The sequence below is a fragment of the Lonchura striata genome, chromosome 11 (assembly GCF_050655825.1).
Source record: "Lonchura striata isolate lonStrDom1 chromosome 11, ASM5065582v1, whole genome shotgun sequence".
Lineage (NCBI taxonomy): Eukaryota > Metazoa > Chordata > Aves > Passeriformes > Estrildidae > Lonchura > Lonchura striata.
This window is the reverse complement of record NC_140713.1, coordinates 19575879-19593430: the sequence shown is the minus strand read 5'-3', so window position 1 is coordinate 19593430 and position 17552 is coordinate 19575879. Positions and strand designations below refer to the sequence as shown.

General features: G+C 38.5%; 1 protein-coding gene and 1 long non-coding RNA gene across 3 annotated transcripts in view; one reads left to right on the top strand and one right to left on the bottom strand.

Moving 5' to 3' along the window:
- WWOX (WW domain containing oxidoreductase) overlaps positions 1–17552 on the bottom strand; it is a 483980-nt gene that overhangs the window by 130120 nt on the left and 336308 nt on the right. The window lies entirely within an intron of this gene.
- LOC146766439 (uncharacterized) overlaps positions 1–17552 on the top strand; it is a 79182-nt gene that overhangs the window by 36763 nt on the left and 24867 nt on the right. Inside the window, exon 2 of the long non-coding RNA XR_014957759.1 lies at positions 5369–5423. This is a non-coding gene — a long non-coding RNA (uncharacterized LOC146766439). The remainder of the gene's footprint in view (positions 1–5368; positions 5424–17552) is intronic.

Genomic DNA, 17552 nt, shown 5'->3' with positions numbered 1-17552 from the left:
GCTGCTGCCACAACAAGCTTTATATCAAGTTATCTTAAGAAACCACATGGAAATGTCAGTTCTGTTACTGCTAAGTGGCATTTCTGATACAGCACATCCGAGGAGCTGGACCTCAGAGGCATTGCTAATTTGTTTCCTGCTGTAATTCCAAGTGTTGGTTCTGAGCTGAGAAATGCTTTGTTGTGTTTTCTGTGGTGACTTTTACAGAATCCTTCTCTGTGTGTTCAAAGGTGGAAGCTGAGACCGTTGAACTGCCAGTACCTGTATTTGTATGACTGGGAGTAAAGTTGTTCTCATCACAGAAACTCTTCCTTCCCCCATATAAAGTCTTATTTTTCAGGGCCATGCAAACCCAAATCTAAACCCATGATTCCTCTGAGCTCACGATGAGAAGATTAAAGGCATCCATAGAGCCATCAAGATCACAACCCTGAAGACAAACCTGGGATGTTGAATTCCTTGCTAAGGGAATAAAGGTCACAAAAGATAGTGGGTTTCTTGTCAGGATTCAGTATTTCAAAGGATGAAAAGAAATCTTGAATTAATAAACAAAGATCTGATCTTTGTAGACAAATAGAAACACAAAAAATAAAGGAAAAATACTGAGAAATCTTGTGAAGTTCTAATATAAAGTCACTCAGATGCTTTCTTAAAACTACCAGACACTAAGCAGTGGGACAGAAATCTTTGCTGTGGTTTTAGCAGATTCTGAAAATCTCTTCCAGACAGGATTAAAATAACCAGATGTGCTTTTTTTTGTTGCATTTTTACATTTCTAGTACTATTCTTGTGCAAACTAAACAGACACATTGCTTAAACACATAAAAACTTGAAGATGCCTTTTCAACATCACCAACTGAAAATTTACTTTAAAAAAGTTTGTTCCTCCTAAATGCAAAACAATTTCCCTTCCTTCCTAAGCAACAGTGATTACTCCTGCTTGCTGTTCCCTTCTGCATACCTGAGTTTGACTAATTACCAATAAATTCAGCAGAGTTGCATCTCATTTCAAGAATTCTTTGAGCATCAGAGATTATTTCTGGTCAGGAATGACAGAAAGCACACTGCACAAAACATTTCTCCATCAGTAACGGAATATTTTACAAAGAATAATTCATATTATTTTAAACAGGAAAAAAAATCCTAGGGTTTTGATTTGAATTATTTAGAGGAAAGAATGCTGGCAATGATGGAAGTTCAGGCTGTCAGCAGAGGTCACAGAAGGGGACCCTGAAATATTTCTAAATCTTAATCATGTTGCAGCCCATCAAACTTTGTGTAAGATTCTAAAATGAAAGATGAAATTACATCAAATCTTAATGTGCCTGTGCTAGATACTTAAGTCAATTGACTTTCAATTCATGGATACAAATATTCATCCAAGATCCACACTTTCAAATGGTGGTAGACCTACAAGAATATTAATATTTCTGTGACTGTGTTAAATGTCTTGCTCAGCTTACTTTAAAACTGGGAAAAAGAATGGTGATTTCATAAAAAATCAGACTAAGTTGGTGGGTGCTATGGGTTCTATTGAAAAGTGTTTTTAAATTATTTCAGACTCATAAAATATTTCCATAGAGAGTGCTTTGAAACTGCAAATTAAATATAGAGCTTCTATGAACTGTATCCATTTTTCCTGGAAGCACAGATTTCCATGGGGGTTCATACCATCTTTTTTGTCTGTTACACCAGCTAATAATGCAGTGAATTTGCAGTAATAGGGCAAATGTTATTTTGATGACATTATCTGATTAAATTAAAGATGACATTAAAAGGACCATTTCAATGGGAATTGAAACCTCAAAAAGCAACTGTGGTTGAACACTCAGTTGCTCTGTCCCAGACTTAAAAATTGACAACACAATATTTCACTAATCTAAATGAAAAATAAATTCAGATAACATTTGACTTTTAGGAAGGTACATCTTCAAACTCTGAAAATAATAATGTTTTAGAATCTGTGTTTTTACATGGGCACAATTTGAATTATTTGCACAAAATATGTTCATGCAGCAACAAACATACAAATATGCAGCAAATGAAGCTAAGACAGGATTGAGAACTGAAATTACATCTGCTGGCACAGTGACAATAAACCATCAGAATCAAAGAATGAAATCAAAGATGGAAGAATCAGTCGCCTTCCTCACTTCCTCACTCAAAATTCCATAAAATATGGAATTTTATGAAATTCATAAAATGATGAGACAAAAACTTATGCATGACTGAAGGGTACAGAACAGAAGAAAAAAACATTAAAGAAGTTAAACTTACTGGAGGTTTTCTGGTGCATAGTACTAAAGAAGTTGTAAAATAAACTCCTCTTATGAGCTACATGTTCACATACATAAATCAAGTGACTGTTTGAAAATCCCTTGACTTAAGCCCTCAGAGATAGAATCTGTCTAAGGAAACATTCCTGAGCAACGTGACTGTGTTAAGAATTTCAGAGGCTTCCCAGGAACAAGACACAAAATTAAAGGTATGCAGGGCTTGGGCCCCATCCTGCTCACAGCCAGGATCTCTGCAGCCCCCAGGAGCTGCGACATTGTGGGTCTCAGATTCAGTCAAAGAAAGAAACTGAGAGTTTCTAGCCAGGCAAGAAGCCTGGGAAAGTGCTAAGAAAAAATGTAAATAATTCTTTATCTCTCTTGTTTTTCACATAATTTATAGTTAAGTTCTATCACTATGCATCAAGAACTCTGCACCGATGGTATAAGTTGTTTTCACTTCAGAACCAATGAATTTAATCCTTGCGAAGCTCTGTATAAAAGAGCAATGTATTTTAAATAAATCAGAGTTTTACTCTCACAGCCTTTTGAGTCAAAATCTTCATTCCCGTCCTGCCTCAACAGTGACACGACATCCCAGCTCTGCACAGGCACATCCCAGGGCTCTGTGGAACAGCTCCAGGGCACACCAGGATGGTGCTGCAGGTGTTGGCTGCCTCGGATGCTGCTTTTCCCCGTGACCTCGAGGAATCTTTGTGCTTTATGAAGTGCACAGGTGATGGGTGAACACACTGAAACCCCTCAGTGACTCTGTTTGCTCCAAGGAAAACCACTCAAGTCCAGTTCTAGATGAACCCTGCCGCAAAAGACCAAAGTCTCTCTGTTTTGGAGACTTCTCCCCTTACTACGGATACTCATAAACCTGAATTTTCACTCTCTCCATAATCCCCATCTTTTAAAGATGGCACTAACTGTGGACAAGTGTCCATCAGGAAGTGGCATGAGGTCAAGCTATTGGTCAGGACATCAGCAGAAACCTCCCAATTTCTGCAGAACATACTAAAAATAACATTTAATTCAAAATAAACCCCAAAACAAAAGCTTCAAGTAAGCACAAGCCAAGAGAACATACACCTTTAAAATACTTCTCATAAAAAAGCCTTTATAAATTCATAGGTTTGCAGGGACATCCATGAGAGGATTCGAGAGAGCTGGGGGAGAAACAATTCAAGAAATGACAAGCAATTATAAATAGCTGTCTTTGTCCCCACCCTCAATGGAAAGGGGTCAATCAAAAAAATGCCAAAGGTCACCAGCTGTAAACAGACAAAACATTGAATAATACTTCAAGATAATTATATGAAAAAAATTATATTTAGTAGATAATAATGCATTGGTTTCCATGTTTATTATACCCACCAAAAAAATGCACCATTACAAAAACCCCACAGACTCACGCAAAAACCCCTTAACAACAACAAAACAAATCAAACCAAACATCACACACCACGCCCACCCCCCCAGAAAAAAAAAACCCAAACCACAAACAACAGAAACCCAAGCAAAGCAGAACAGGTATTCCTTGACACGTAATTTATAAATCACGAACTCTTAGGGCATGAATTGTTAAGGACATCATAAATCTTACCCTACTACATAACAATTATTGTATATAAAGACATTCTGCCACAGAACTTAAAAACCAAAAAAACATTTGATGCCATGTTTCCCAAAATACTAGAGAGTAAATTTAAAAACTGGCAGCAGCTCCACTCAGTAAATCTAGGGGTATACTTTAAAACAGACCTGTCTGGCATATAGATTAAGCAGATGATATTTGCACATATGTATTTTCTGGCACTCAATGAAGTAAATACCATATTTTTTTTATTCTTATCACTGTGATAAAGTTATTGGCAAGAGTTTTCTGTTAGAATCATTGAGAATAACATTCCTCATAAACTTAGCTGGAATACAAGCCATAAGCAAAGTTGCTTGATTCCAGTTTCTCTTCTCCAAGAGTTACTGATGTATAACTGAGAATTTTAGAGTGGGATAATTTTGGATGACATGAGAAACAAAACTCTTCAGTGAATTTCCCATGGTTTTTATTGAAATATTTTGGATAGTATTAAAACCAACCACTTCAACGAGTAAAAACATATAGAAATTTAAAACACGGGATTTTCTGTGCTTTAAGACAGCAGGCATAAAAGTTAAATATGAATATGTTGTATATATTTTCATGTTTCTTTTAAGGCACAACACAACTTTTGTGTTAAAGTCTTAAATTTACCATTCTTTCTTGGCTAATGAAGTAACAGAATGGTCTTTTGGACTTACTTCACCAAGCAATATAAATAATTAAATGCAGTAAGATAAAAAATTACACATCACTCCCATCTACCAATTCCACATCCACTCCCTCCAGCAGTCCAGCAGCCACAGCACAGGTCTCTGGGACACATTTAAGAGGGTGTTTAATTAATGAGTGCATGTCCAGCTCAGAGGGGTTATGATGTCCAATTACAATTTCAACATCCAGCTGTAGAGCATATATAGAAAATTTGTTACACCTACCCACCTACCCTCTAAAATAAACCACTCTTTATACATAAAAATCCATCTCCCAAATAACCACTGACAAAGAGAGATGGAGTATTGTCATCAGCATAATCAAGTGAAAAATGTGATTTAGAAAATATGATTTAGAAAATACTGATATCCTTTTCAGGGAGATTAAGTTCACCTTACTTTGTGATGAAGAAAAACACTGCACTAGATTGAATCAAAATATTTTGTTAGGTCATCATATGCCTGAGATATTTGTACATCTTGAAGCACATCTCCAGAGCAGACCATTAACAATCACAAGCCAAGTAAACAGGCTGAGGAAAAAATTACAGAACTTTGCAGGATTGGTACTTAAGTAGATTCTCCTTATGACTAGAAAAGCCAATTGAGCATCACGTAAAATATGCAAAACCCCCACATTTTCAAGCAAAATAAAGGGGGATTATCTTAAATTTGACAGATTAGTTCAGGAAAAATCCATCTGGGCCATCACTAAGCTATTTAAACTCTTTCTCTGCTTACAAATTTACTTATCAGACTTTCATCTGTTCCGTTCTTAGCTGCAACTGCTGATACTGCCTTCACCAGATCCAACAGGCCTATCTCATCATCTTGGTGAGTATCTGATGCCTAGGAAAAGCCCAGGAACACCAGCTCCACTTTTTGTAGAACATGGATAGTCAGCACCTGAGGGAGAAGCATTTTGTCTATGTTTCCAGTGATATTCCCCAAAGGATCCTCCAGAGCTACTGTCAGTAGCACAGGTCAAACACCTTGCATGTCCTCCAGATGGAGGAAAGCAAGGCTTGGAAAAGGGGATTAGAACAATAGAAATGTGTTCAGCTGTGAAATTAAAAGTAGGACGGCATGACACGCAACATTATGCGTTGAGCTGAGTCAAAAGCAGTAATTAGGCTAAGCTGAAGTATGAACACACTTGTAACCAGAACAAACGCGTGTTTTGTGTCCATTGCATTGACTCCTCACAGCACAAGTGCTCACCTACCCCTCCCCAAGGAGCTCATTACCCTCCCCATGTCCTCAACCCCATCTGAAGGGTCTCCAGACCCTTCCCAGCCACTGATTCTGCCTTTCCTTGGAGCCCCTGCAGAACCTCCCACCCCTCTCTGTCCCCCGGCGTGGGTGGGAGGCAGCGTGTGCCGTGTCCTGGAGCCCACACGTGCCAGCTGGCAGCCAGCAGCCACCCAGCAGATGTCAAAGCTGAATTTTTCCTGCTTTCCTGCAGCAAGAGCACTAAATTGGGTCTGTGTCTGCTGCTCCACCTGCCAGCTTTCTGCAATTTGGGAAGAACGCAGCTACCTGGAGACTTCAGGTCTATTTGGTTGAGACAAGTCTGAGTTCAAAAGTTAGTGGGAGGCACTGACTGACAAACTGGTAGGCAAACTAAACAATGAGCAGGAAAACACAAAAACAGATGTCATAAAAGCACAGACGTCAACAAAAATAGCACCACAGCAGCAGGTTCCAGGCTGAGGTACAGTCAGAAGTGCACACAAGCATTGTGTTCAGCTAAACAAGCAGTTGCAGCATAGCTAGGGACCAAAAAACACAGGTTAAGTGTCCACATGGTTGCACATTTAAACTCCTAATAAATTGTCTATCCCAAAAAAAAGTGCAGTGGATACATAGTGACAATAAATAGGAAGACAATAACTGATTTAGAGAATAATTGTTCTGCAAAAATGAAACAACCTAACAAACACTCTGATCTCATGGGTTTTCAAGGGTCTACACATTTTCCCTGCCATGTTCTGAATAATAGCAAACTGTTTATTTCTTTGACTTCTTGCAGTCTGTCCTTGGACACAAAACTATTATATAAGAAAAAAACTTATTTGATTACTAGTGTTTTGTCAATAGCATTATTGTATGTCCACTGCAAGGCAAATCAACCTGAACTTTGAGAGCAAAGCCCTGAAATGGTTGTGAAAGCAGCCTAAGATGTTATTTTGGGACACTTTATATATTTCCCTCTCATAGTTTGAAATTACATTTTCAATTTAGAATACAAAGGAAGCAAAAGCTGTTATAAATAGTTGGTAGGTGAAACACCACTTTTTATAGTGCCAAAGCCTGTAGGATATGGGGCAGGCCAATTACTACACTGAGCAATGCAAAGTATTATCCTCTGGCTTTATTATAATAACAGGTTATCTGATTACAGCCTGTGCTCTGGCCTCAGCACAGACTACATTCTCCCACACCACTGATGGCACATTTTAGAAACCCATTAATAGCTAATTCACCCAGGAAACTTGAGATTTCTGTATTGAGGCATGAAAGTTAACATTCCTCATGCGAATGTCCAGTTGGAGCAGCTGTGCTCAGGGTTTGCTTAATAGAACCTTCCAAAAGAAAAGGAAACACCTTTCCACTCTCACCTGAGCTTATACTGAAAATCCTCAATGCACCTGTCCTACAACAGATGTAGAAATTTAGCTGTAGGATAGACATAAACGCAGGAGACTTCCTGTGCCCATTTATTCCCCTTAAACTTTGAAATATTAATGTTTCAATCTTTATTGCTTCAGGAAAAGGCAAGAAGTAATTTTTTTTAAAGTAGCTTCAGAAAATATAATATTTATCAAACGCATTTGCTAGATATGAAAAGGGTTTTGGATTTCTTTGGACTTTTTGCACTTCTTTTCTGGCCATTTTAAGTATTTAAGAGAAGGTTAATTTTTGCCTTGTTTATTGGACAGGTTAATTCAAAAAAGTGTTTGGATGTTATTGGGACATTGAACCCCAGAAGAGCTCTCCTTGCAGATCCACACTGGCTGAAGTTTAGCACTGGCACAGTGCAACAGCAATCACACAACACTGGGTTGGGCTGTCATTTCACAGACATGGCCTGGAATTCTACAAAATAACTCTGACATTGTCAACCAAGTCAAGTATCACAGCAAAAAAATGCTGCTTCAGGGTGAAAAAAAATAGGTTTCTGCAAAATTTCGACCGTAAAACAGAGGTTTGAAAATTTATGGTGTGTGGGTTTGTGAAGGTCATTGGAGGGAAGGAAGACTCGTAGCAGTAGTAAGAAAATAAGTAAATTCTCGCTGATATTTTGGAGCACTGCTTGGTATTGCTCAAAGTAACTTTTTACAACTGACTTGAACAGCAACAACCTTTAGCCAGGATCTTGGGACAGTACCAACCAAAATTCCTTCATAATATTACCTTTTCCATAAGCTGCTCCTTTACTTTCCCACAAGAATGTTATGTGAATACAAATAAAAGACAATGTGGTCCTGGCTTGAATGGGAAGTGAGCTGTGTCCCACAGTCATAATTAGGGAGGGCAGTGGCCCATGAAATCTTTTCACCAGGAGAAGATCCACACCATAAAAATATCTGCAATCCTGTGGTATATGGTGCACAGTTTTATAATCAATATTCATTCATAACACTCTATAAATGGGTGTTTTGTAACCTGATGCTGAATTTGAGCTGCACTTTCTTTAAAAAATGATTTTGAGGGTAATCAAGGACAAAGGGAGGAGGAGTTTGGAGCTTGTCTACTGATAAAAGCCAACATAATATGGATAACCAGCAAGAAGCTTTTCTGTTTGCTTGAAGAGTACTGAAACCTTCAACTGGCCTTTACACAATGAAGTGTTAAAAGGAGATCCAGCGCCTTTGAACTAAATTAGGTCAATATTATATGCAGGACAGAATTTTATGAGGGTAGGGGCAGAAAGCTGTCACTTTCTTTTAATTTCAATAAACCATACACAGCATCTTTTAAAAATTAACTAGCTCATAAAAGTTCATCAGTCCTGAATTGTAATTAATTTCTGTGTGCAGAAAGATCATTTGCCCATAGGTGTTGCTTACTCATTTAAATCAGGGGCACTGCAGCTACCTGACAATTCTATTAAAACAGTTCTTGATGAATCCTGGCTTTATTTAACAGCTTTAAACACTGAAGCATTAAAACAAAGTGGTGATACCCATATACTAACAGAGGTAAAACTGCTACCTGCCATTCACTGGGCAGGGGTTGAGGTGGAACAGTACATGGGGAATTCCTGACCTCAGCTACATTAAGCATAAAGATCTTCAAAGTGTGACAGCAGCAAAAAAAAAAAAAAAAAAAAAAAAAAAAAAATTCACACACACTGCCCTCACTGTTAGAAAAAAAAAAAGGACAAATATACCTCAAAACAGGGGTGACAATACTTGTCTCTCCTTATCCAGGAGACCCATTTTTATCCATTATACACAGTACTGTTCAATACCCCAGCTCAGCTAGAAAAGCAATTGTTCTGCCATAATGACATAACCAATATTATTATATATCAAGCCTTTTAAGAAATCTGAAGAAGAAAAAATCCCATTATTTCCCACAAGAAGCTGCTGCTATCTGTACCCAACAAACTCCTGTACAAGGTTCCCACATGTGACGGCAAAGCTTTTTTTAGCTGCCATCACCCTCCTGTTTACTCATAGAAAAATACAATGTGGCACATTGCTGAATTGAATGCCACTTACAGCTTTAATAAACATTTTGGCATGGCTGCTAGAATTCTTTTTCTCCCCCTCCTTGCACAGCCACGTGCTCAGTGAGCACAGGAGCTGCCCGAGCGCAGTGCCCGTGACCAGGTAAGTTCATACTCCTGCTAAGAGTTTCTCAGCCCTCCGCAAAACACATTTTCACTATCACAGGAACAGGTTCTCCTAAACCCTCTGGAAAGTCAACGTCTAAAACGCCAAGCCTTCAGATCCAGTGTTCAGATACCCACGGATGTAACTGGAGCCTCCAAACTTAAAAGTTCAAAGCTTTTGTATCTTTCCACACCGGATCCAAGCAGGGCTCATTACACCTAAATAACAGTGTCTGCAGAAATTTCAGGAATAAATAGTGAGTTTGACCTTGACTTGATCTCAGTTTCCACTGCAGAGGAAGCTCTGAGCTTCATGTTGGCAGCAGTAGGATTCTCTCATCTATGCTTTGGCCTTAATAGAGGTTTTGTAAGCACATCCAGGAGAAAAATAAAGTAATCTCTATAAGGAAATAAATACATTTCATTCAGCATTCTATGAATTACACATTAATACAGTAATGAAACTCTTGTCATATTAAGATAACTCTGTAAAAAAAAATAAAATATATATATATTAAAACCACTGAGCCACTTGCTCCTTCCCCAGATTCATTTATCTAAAAAAATATGCCAAGTAGCCAAGACAAACATTTCAAGTTCAAGAAATGTCACCCTTTGTCTTGCTGCAGTCTGTCCTTTGTTTTCAGTATGATGTGCTTCCACTGGGGTATAAAGACATGAAAGAATATAGTAGAAAAAAATTAATTTTTACAGATACCTAGAAGGAGGCAGAATTAAGCTAGCATGGACAAGCATGAAGTCTGACCTTTCCCAACTTCAGAGTTCTGGGGGGGTTCAAACTAGAAATTATTTGTTATAATATTTGTTTAATTTCTAGCTAATATTCTGAATTTAACACACACTTCGATGTTCAGTTCATGCTTCCCTTTGTTCTATTCTTAGACACAGGCAATTTTTCTTCACTACCATCACCTTCATCTTTCCATCAGTTCTGGTCAAAAGATGTTTCCCAAAATCAAGGCCTTTCTCCTTGGCTCATTACAGGTAATGATAAGTTGCTATCTGGGAGCATTCTCAAAAGTTTCCTCTCCAGAGCAAAGGGATGATTTCAAAGTATCCACACAAATAATACTGTGTAATAAATGTTGACTTTTCACATCAGGCTAGTTACAGGTTTAATGGAGACCTGCACTTATCCCAAGTGGTGTCAGACTCACTGGTAAAATTATTGCAATGTTGGGTTGTGAAAAATACAGAAAAAATACTGACAACACAGAAAAACTCTCTTCCCACCCAGTACAGTGCTGATGAGTTCAAAAGGCATCAGAGACAGCTTTATTAATGGAGCAAAAGTAGGGTCTTTGAGTTTAAGAAGCAAAAATACCCATAAAATAGCACTAACCTTCCAGCCTTAAAAAAATAACAAGTTTTTTTTCTATACTTTAGTTCCTCTTCCCAGTTGACCTCCTGCTACATAATGAGGCAGAAAATGCCTGGCAATACTAGAAGTGTGTAAGAAATAGTTGACTTCACACCCAAACCAGAAAACTGAGGCTCAGTGTGTCTCTGCAGCTAAACAAAGGTAAACTAAAAATTCATATTGTCAAGCTTGTTCTGAATTTTCCTGTAGTTGTAGGATTAAAAAGCACTAATTATTAGGGAAGAAAAAAATGAAGCCAGAAGAGTCTCCCCCATGCCAAGAACACATTGTGGAGGATGCAAAAACAATATATGGCAGGAATAACAAATGCTTTCTTTTCCAAGTGCTCCCATGATTTATGAAAGGTGTTCCTCACTGTGGGAAGATAATGCCATTTGAAATGGTCCATTTCATAAATCTATCCTCTTCACCCCTAGCTGCGTACAGGACTACTATGAGCTCCTGAATCCAATAACGTTTTCATCCTCTATTGACAAAAAAAAAAAAAGGGGGACTTTGTTTGGAGTGAGGTAATGATGCTTTTACAGAGGAGCAGCAGCTAAAGCTCGCACTGGGAGCTTTCACTGGCACAGCCCTACAGCTGCAAGGGAGAGGAAACAGCATAAACAGAAAGGAGAAACAATCAACATATCCCACATCCCCGGTGTCTTTTTAGCACTAGTGACATCAGTTATAGTGTTTGACTAATCCTCTGCACTACCACATAACCAAATGTTCTGCCTGAATTTTCTCTCCATCCCCACAACAGATTTGTCACTGGGAACCCAACTATTTCCTTCTCATCTGTTCAGCAGATCTGCTTGTTTCTCTGCAAGAATGCTTCCAGAAGATGTTCCCATGCCAATGTGGTGGTTTCTGTAGACAAGGACTAACCATTAACGTAACTGAAATTCATTTTATTGATTTTTTTATGTTGCAAACAATGGCAGAGGGTAAAGAGGAAAATACTTAATATCCTTAGTATTGCGGAGCAGTTTTGAGCTGGGACTGAAAACCATTAGAAGCAATGCTTGGAGAATGGGAGTACAGGGAAATCAAGAGGTAAAAAATGAGATAAAAGTGTTTCTGGGAGCATTTGACATGTAATGCAGCCAACAGAAACATTTAAAAGAATTTTATATTATTTGTACTATTTAGAAAAGAGGAGATGGAAGCCCCATAAGTTTTGTATTTCATGTTGGAACAGTGAGTTGTCCTTCTCATTTTGCCTTTTTTGACATTCTGAACAGTAACAAATAAAATGGCATTACAGAAAATTAGGCATAGATCAGTCTGTTTTAGATACCAGCTTAGTTCCTGCTGTTGTTAAGGAGCTGGAAGCTCTACACTGCACTGGCAGCACGGTTACAGCTTTCATGAGCAAATTTTGGCAGACTTCTCAACCTGCTGAAGTAAAATTGTGTTTTGACCAAATTTCCCTGTGAGTGCTTGAGCAATGCCATTTTTCTACACTTTGCTATGCACAGTTTGAGAGCCAGATGAATGGCCTTTGTAGAACATGAAATTTCCATGGCTTTGGCAAGAACTTTACAAACTATATACATGTTTTGAACTGTCACTTTGAGATCTTAATTTACATATTTTGACTTGTGCATGAAAAGCAATTTCAAGGTCAGCTTCTGTGGAGAAATACAGGGTAACTCCATTAAAAGTCTACTGGCACTTTGCATATTTATTTTTCTTCCCTGTAGTATGCATGGGATCTCATAAATCAGGATAAACAAACATCAGAGGTCACTCATAGGTGTGCTCAGTGCATTTCCACACCTAGCAGGAAGGCGTTCTGCAAATACCAGGTTGCCTCCAGAGTAACAGCAAAGAAACATTGCTCCCTATAATATATATTTATTTCTAGGGGTACAAGGTTGTGATAAAATCTGTTGGGAAAGATGGAGAAAAATAAAATTAAAATCTACATTCCTTGCAAATTTGTGGAAGGCAGAATCTCTCACAAGACATGGAGCCCTAACTGTGCCTCTAGCACAGATTATGCAAAGAAAACAAAAAATAAACCACTAAACATAAGAAATCATAAAACACACAAAAAAAACCCCCACATGCTTTCAGTTTTCATCTCTCTCTAAAGAGGTAAGATTTTATCAGAGATTGTGAAAGTTTTATTACAAACACTTACTAGATAATATTCTGATTTTTTTGGAAATGCAATCAGGCTGTATTGCCTTATCAACACAAGCCTTCATCTCCAGGATTGCTGCCTTGGCTGCTGAATCCCATCCTTTCAGAGCTGAATCACTCTTGGCAGCATGGAAAAACCCCAAATGCATTACAGTCATGAGCTTTTATGTCACACCTGAGGCTCCAGATTACAAGACTGGAGCTCTAAAACACAGTAGAGCTGTAAAAGCAACACAGCTGAAATAGTGGAGACAAGAACACCAAAACTAATTAATTTGGACAGTAGAAATGACTGCTTTCCACCGAGAGAGGTGACAAACTGAACAAGAACACATAACTCTAGGCAAAATTGTTGCTACATTACCATCCCATTGTACCATTTGGGTTTTTCTGAAGGTGGTGACTATGTGTACAATATGGGATAAGAATACTGTATTTAGCAGACTTCTGAAAATTGCTCAGTTTTGAAGCTTATTTTTGCAAGTGAATCTGTACAAAAATAGCTCATGTTTGTTGGACAGTATAGAACCACTATTAATGGTAATTGTAGAAACTGTCCTGAAACTTAAAATCTACATCAAAGATCTTTCATATAGACTCTGACTATACAGAAATATAAAAATATCACCTTTGACTTTGCAGCACATAAATCCCCCAGTCAATTGTGTGCACGGAGGTTTGTAAACTTGATTGCATTAAAAAAGCCCCAAACCCCAAATCTTTTTATTGTTGTGTTAAAACCTACTTCTCCAGGAGGAATCATGGTGGCTTTTTTATTGGTTTCTGGATGAAACTACCAGAATTTGAGACTTTAGGACTCTGCTGAACATAAGAGCTCAAAATCTTAACAATCTTTCTGAAAGAAGTTGTAGCACATGTTCATGCCTTCTCCAGTTGTGGAAGGGAGGAAGGAGCAGTAACTTTGGAGCCTGTGGACACCAGTGGAGATCTATTTGCCCTCATTTCACAAAAGACAGTCTCCCATCATGAAATACAGGCTGCCTCCTTCCTGTAGGGCTGGAGGCTTTAATGGGTTTCCCCATGTTCCATAAACCAAGAAGACTTTGATACACAAACTGCCTTTATCATCCTGACTGACAAATCCCCGGACTAAAAGAGTGATTTGATGTTCATAATGATCAGATTTCTTCCTAACATGAATTAGGATGAGTTTCTTCCAACAGGATCGTAGCCCCAAGGAATGATGGTGGGGAAAAGAGGGGCATTCTACAGGATAATAGTTTATCACTACAAATAACTCTCCATCACCCAAATTACTGTGCTCCAGAAAACACTCTGTCTCCTTTTTGACCGAGTCAAGACAAAGAAAGGCCAGCCCATGACTTGGCACAGAACAAGGCACGAGAGAACGAGCAAACCGAGGATCAATACAAACAAAATAGAGGTGACATTAATTGCCTGGAGCATTAATAGACCATGTGAGAGAGTAGAAACCAGCTTAATTTTGAAAGCCAAGGGTGTTTGCCTGCCTTTTGTGCTTGGGTTTTGCTAAAATGGACATAAATGTCACTTTTGTTTGCTGGGCTCTGGCAGAGAGGCGGCGGCAGAAGGACTCCCCGGGTGTCCCACGGGGGGTGGATGCAGCCTTGGGCACTCCAGGATGCAAAAGATGATTTAGTTGTACCACATTGTTGCTCCATCATTTTTTAATACTTGGCAGCTTGCCCAAGTGCCTCTTGATGAGTTCATTGTAGTTATTTTAAACTCAAAATAAACCGAAAACAACAACCAACCACCAAGCCCACCCAAGTCTAAATAAATAAAACTTCAGTTTTAAAAGCTTGTTTTTCCAGAGCTACTTGATCTGTTACTCAGGATGAATCCCACTTAGATCATGGCTTCAATGTCTTTCTCTCAAGATCAGTGATTGCTGGACACTTTGTGATTCTGGCGGAATAATAAATAAACAGATAAATAAAATTCCATAGGAACGTCTTGTGCTGGCAAGCCCAAACGTGGAGCCCCAGCCCTCGTGAGTGGCCTTTGAGAGCCCCCTGTAGCTGTTGACTGGTAAGGATTGAAGTAGTTTTGTTAGTCTTACCACAAACATTTACCTTCTGAATCCTCTGGCCAATGAAATCAGCTGGCAGAGCTTCAGTGAAGTCCAGGTAGCAAAGTGCAGCCTCTGTGCAGCCCTGCTGCTCAGGGCCCCACTCACCTCCTCTCTACCATGGCAGAATATTTATTTTAACATTTGACAGTATCTATCAGATTTTAGAGAGCTTGTTTAATGACCTTTTCCAAAATCTTCCATTCATTTCTTCAGTTTCTCACTTTCTCTCCCTTTTTCTTTTTAAAATAAATTACAGTTATAAAAACAAATCCAGCAGAAGGGAAAATATTCAGCGCCTAGAAACTGAAAAATTGAGTATTTGCTTTTTATGGGGCACTGGAGTCTTCTAAAATACAGAACTGCTAGAAAACTTAAATGCTGAGGACAAAAAAGTTCACTCAGTAGCTATGCAAATACACTACAGTTTTGAATCTCTTTGAAAAATAATTTAAATACTCGTGTTTCAATTTATGGTCTTAAAATGCCTGAAAAACACATTCCTACTTCTTAAATGGATTTTTTTAAGCGAGTCTTAAATACACTTTGATTATTTCCATTCTTGACATTATGCCTACTCAGGTATTTTGTATAGCAATTTGAAAGCAGAAAGGCAATTCCTAGCAATACCAACAGGTATATATTGATTTAACAAACACCTCCTCTTAAAGATGCACTTTCTTCTTCCCATGGAAGAGAAAATGTGAATTTGAACAGAATAAAGCCAAAAGCTAAAACACATTGTCTGTAATGATTTCTTTGATGGAGAAAGCTCAGGTTCAAGTTCATTATCTTGGTATTTTCAGAGGAGTTTGCCTGCAGCTTTTAGGAACAACATTTAACTGAATTTTATATGTGAACATTAAAGAAACAGTAATGCACAGGTATAAAATAAGTGATCAAACTGAAAGTAAAGCGTACAGCTTTCTCCCTGTTAGCCTACACTGTTATTATCTTTTCAGAAGATGTCAAAACCTTTTCTCAGGATTTCTCATTTTTCATACATTTTGGAAGTAGGTACAATTACTTTAACAGCTCTCTATAGCACTTAGACATCTGTAGCAAAAACGGTTATTTACTTCAAAGCCAGAAGATTTTGCAGGCAGAAAGGAATGACAGGCAGAAACAGAGGGCCAGAGACACTGCTGCTGAACTCCTGTGTTTAATGAAACACAAATATAAAGAATATTTTATGTAAATGTGTATTTACAAAGGACAAAATGCATTTGTAGGCATGTATACTATCTAACCAGAGGCCATAGCAATTAGCATTCTCTTTTTAATTCTTGACTGGAGCTTTAGTGTAAAACACAAACTAGAACGTGCATGATGTTATTTCATCCAAGTCTGAATATTGTCTCAATTTTAAGCACATGCCCCTGATCTCTTGAAAGTGGGAGTTATATGAAAAACATCCTGAAGTCCAAGCCTTGTAATACTTAGGGAAACAGACATCAACATCTATTGCACCCATGCAGTGCAGGCTCAGTGGAAAAGGTGGTCAAAGGTACTTGGGAAGAAAAGGGTTCGTGTTGTAAAGAGGACTACGTTTGAAGGAATGCAGCTCACACAGGGCACGACCATAGGAATCAGCTTGGAGATTAGACAGTAAAGTCATCACTGCTCTGTGGCAGCCTTAATTCATGTCTTAAACACTTATGTGCATCCTCCCCTTTTCCTCCTCCTTCCCTCCTGCTCTTAAATTTCTCAGCTCTTCAAGAAGCCAAACCTCTCGGATCGCACTGGTCCCTCCCGCGGCGCCACTGAGACCCCCTCAATGTACCAGCCCAAAACTGTACTTTGAAGTGGTTTTAAAACAGATGAAACAAGGTAAAGAAAGTTTGTTCCAGGTTCAAATTCAAAATATTTTATGAGAGTCAAAGCTTTATGCTGGCAAAATGGCAGAAGTCAGTTCTGCAAGCAAAGAACAGCATCATTCACAGCAAGGACTTGCAGTGTCCAGGGAGTGGGGGATGCTCAGGTGAGGGAATCTGTTTATATTTATTTTTCTTTAGCAGCATGAGAACAAGGCACACATGGCTTTGTCTGGTGTGCACAAAGCCAGGCACACCCCTTTACTAATCCTACAGAATTTCTGTCCCAGTTTGTCACTAGCAGGGCCACGATCTCCCTGGTCTGACTGAGCTGTCTCGCACCCAGAGCTTCTTCTTGAAGCTATATTGATGACTGAAATGTGTTTTGACTTGAAGACAAAATAGCCCACAGATTCTGTTAAACTGGAGAAAAAGGATTTATAACAACAAAAAGGTGACAAATCACTCAGAGGCTTAGAAAAAATGAACATATTTGGTGGAAGTTTAAAGCACTTGTTTTATGGCTGAGCTGTATTTGGACTTTATTCTGCTGTCAGATGTGCAAGAAAAGGCAATATGGTTGTCCAATTTTCAATTGTCATACCTGAGCATTGCTGACTGATTTTACACACAGGTATAGCATTACATAATCTGCATTTTTACAAGTTGACATCTACTCAAACATTGTTATCTAGTC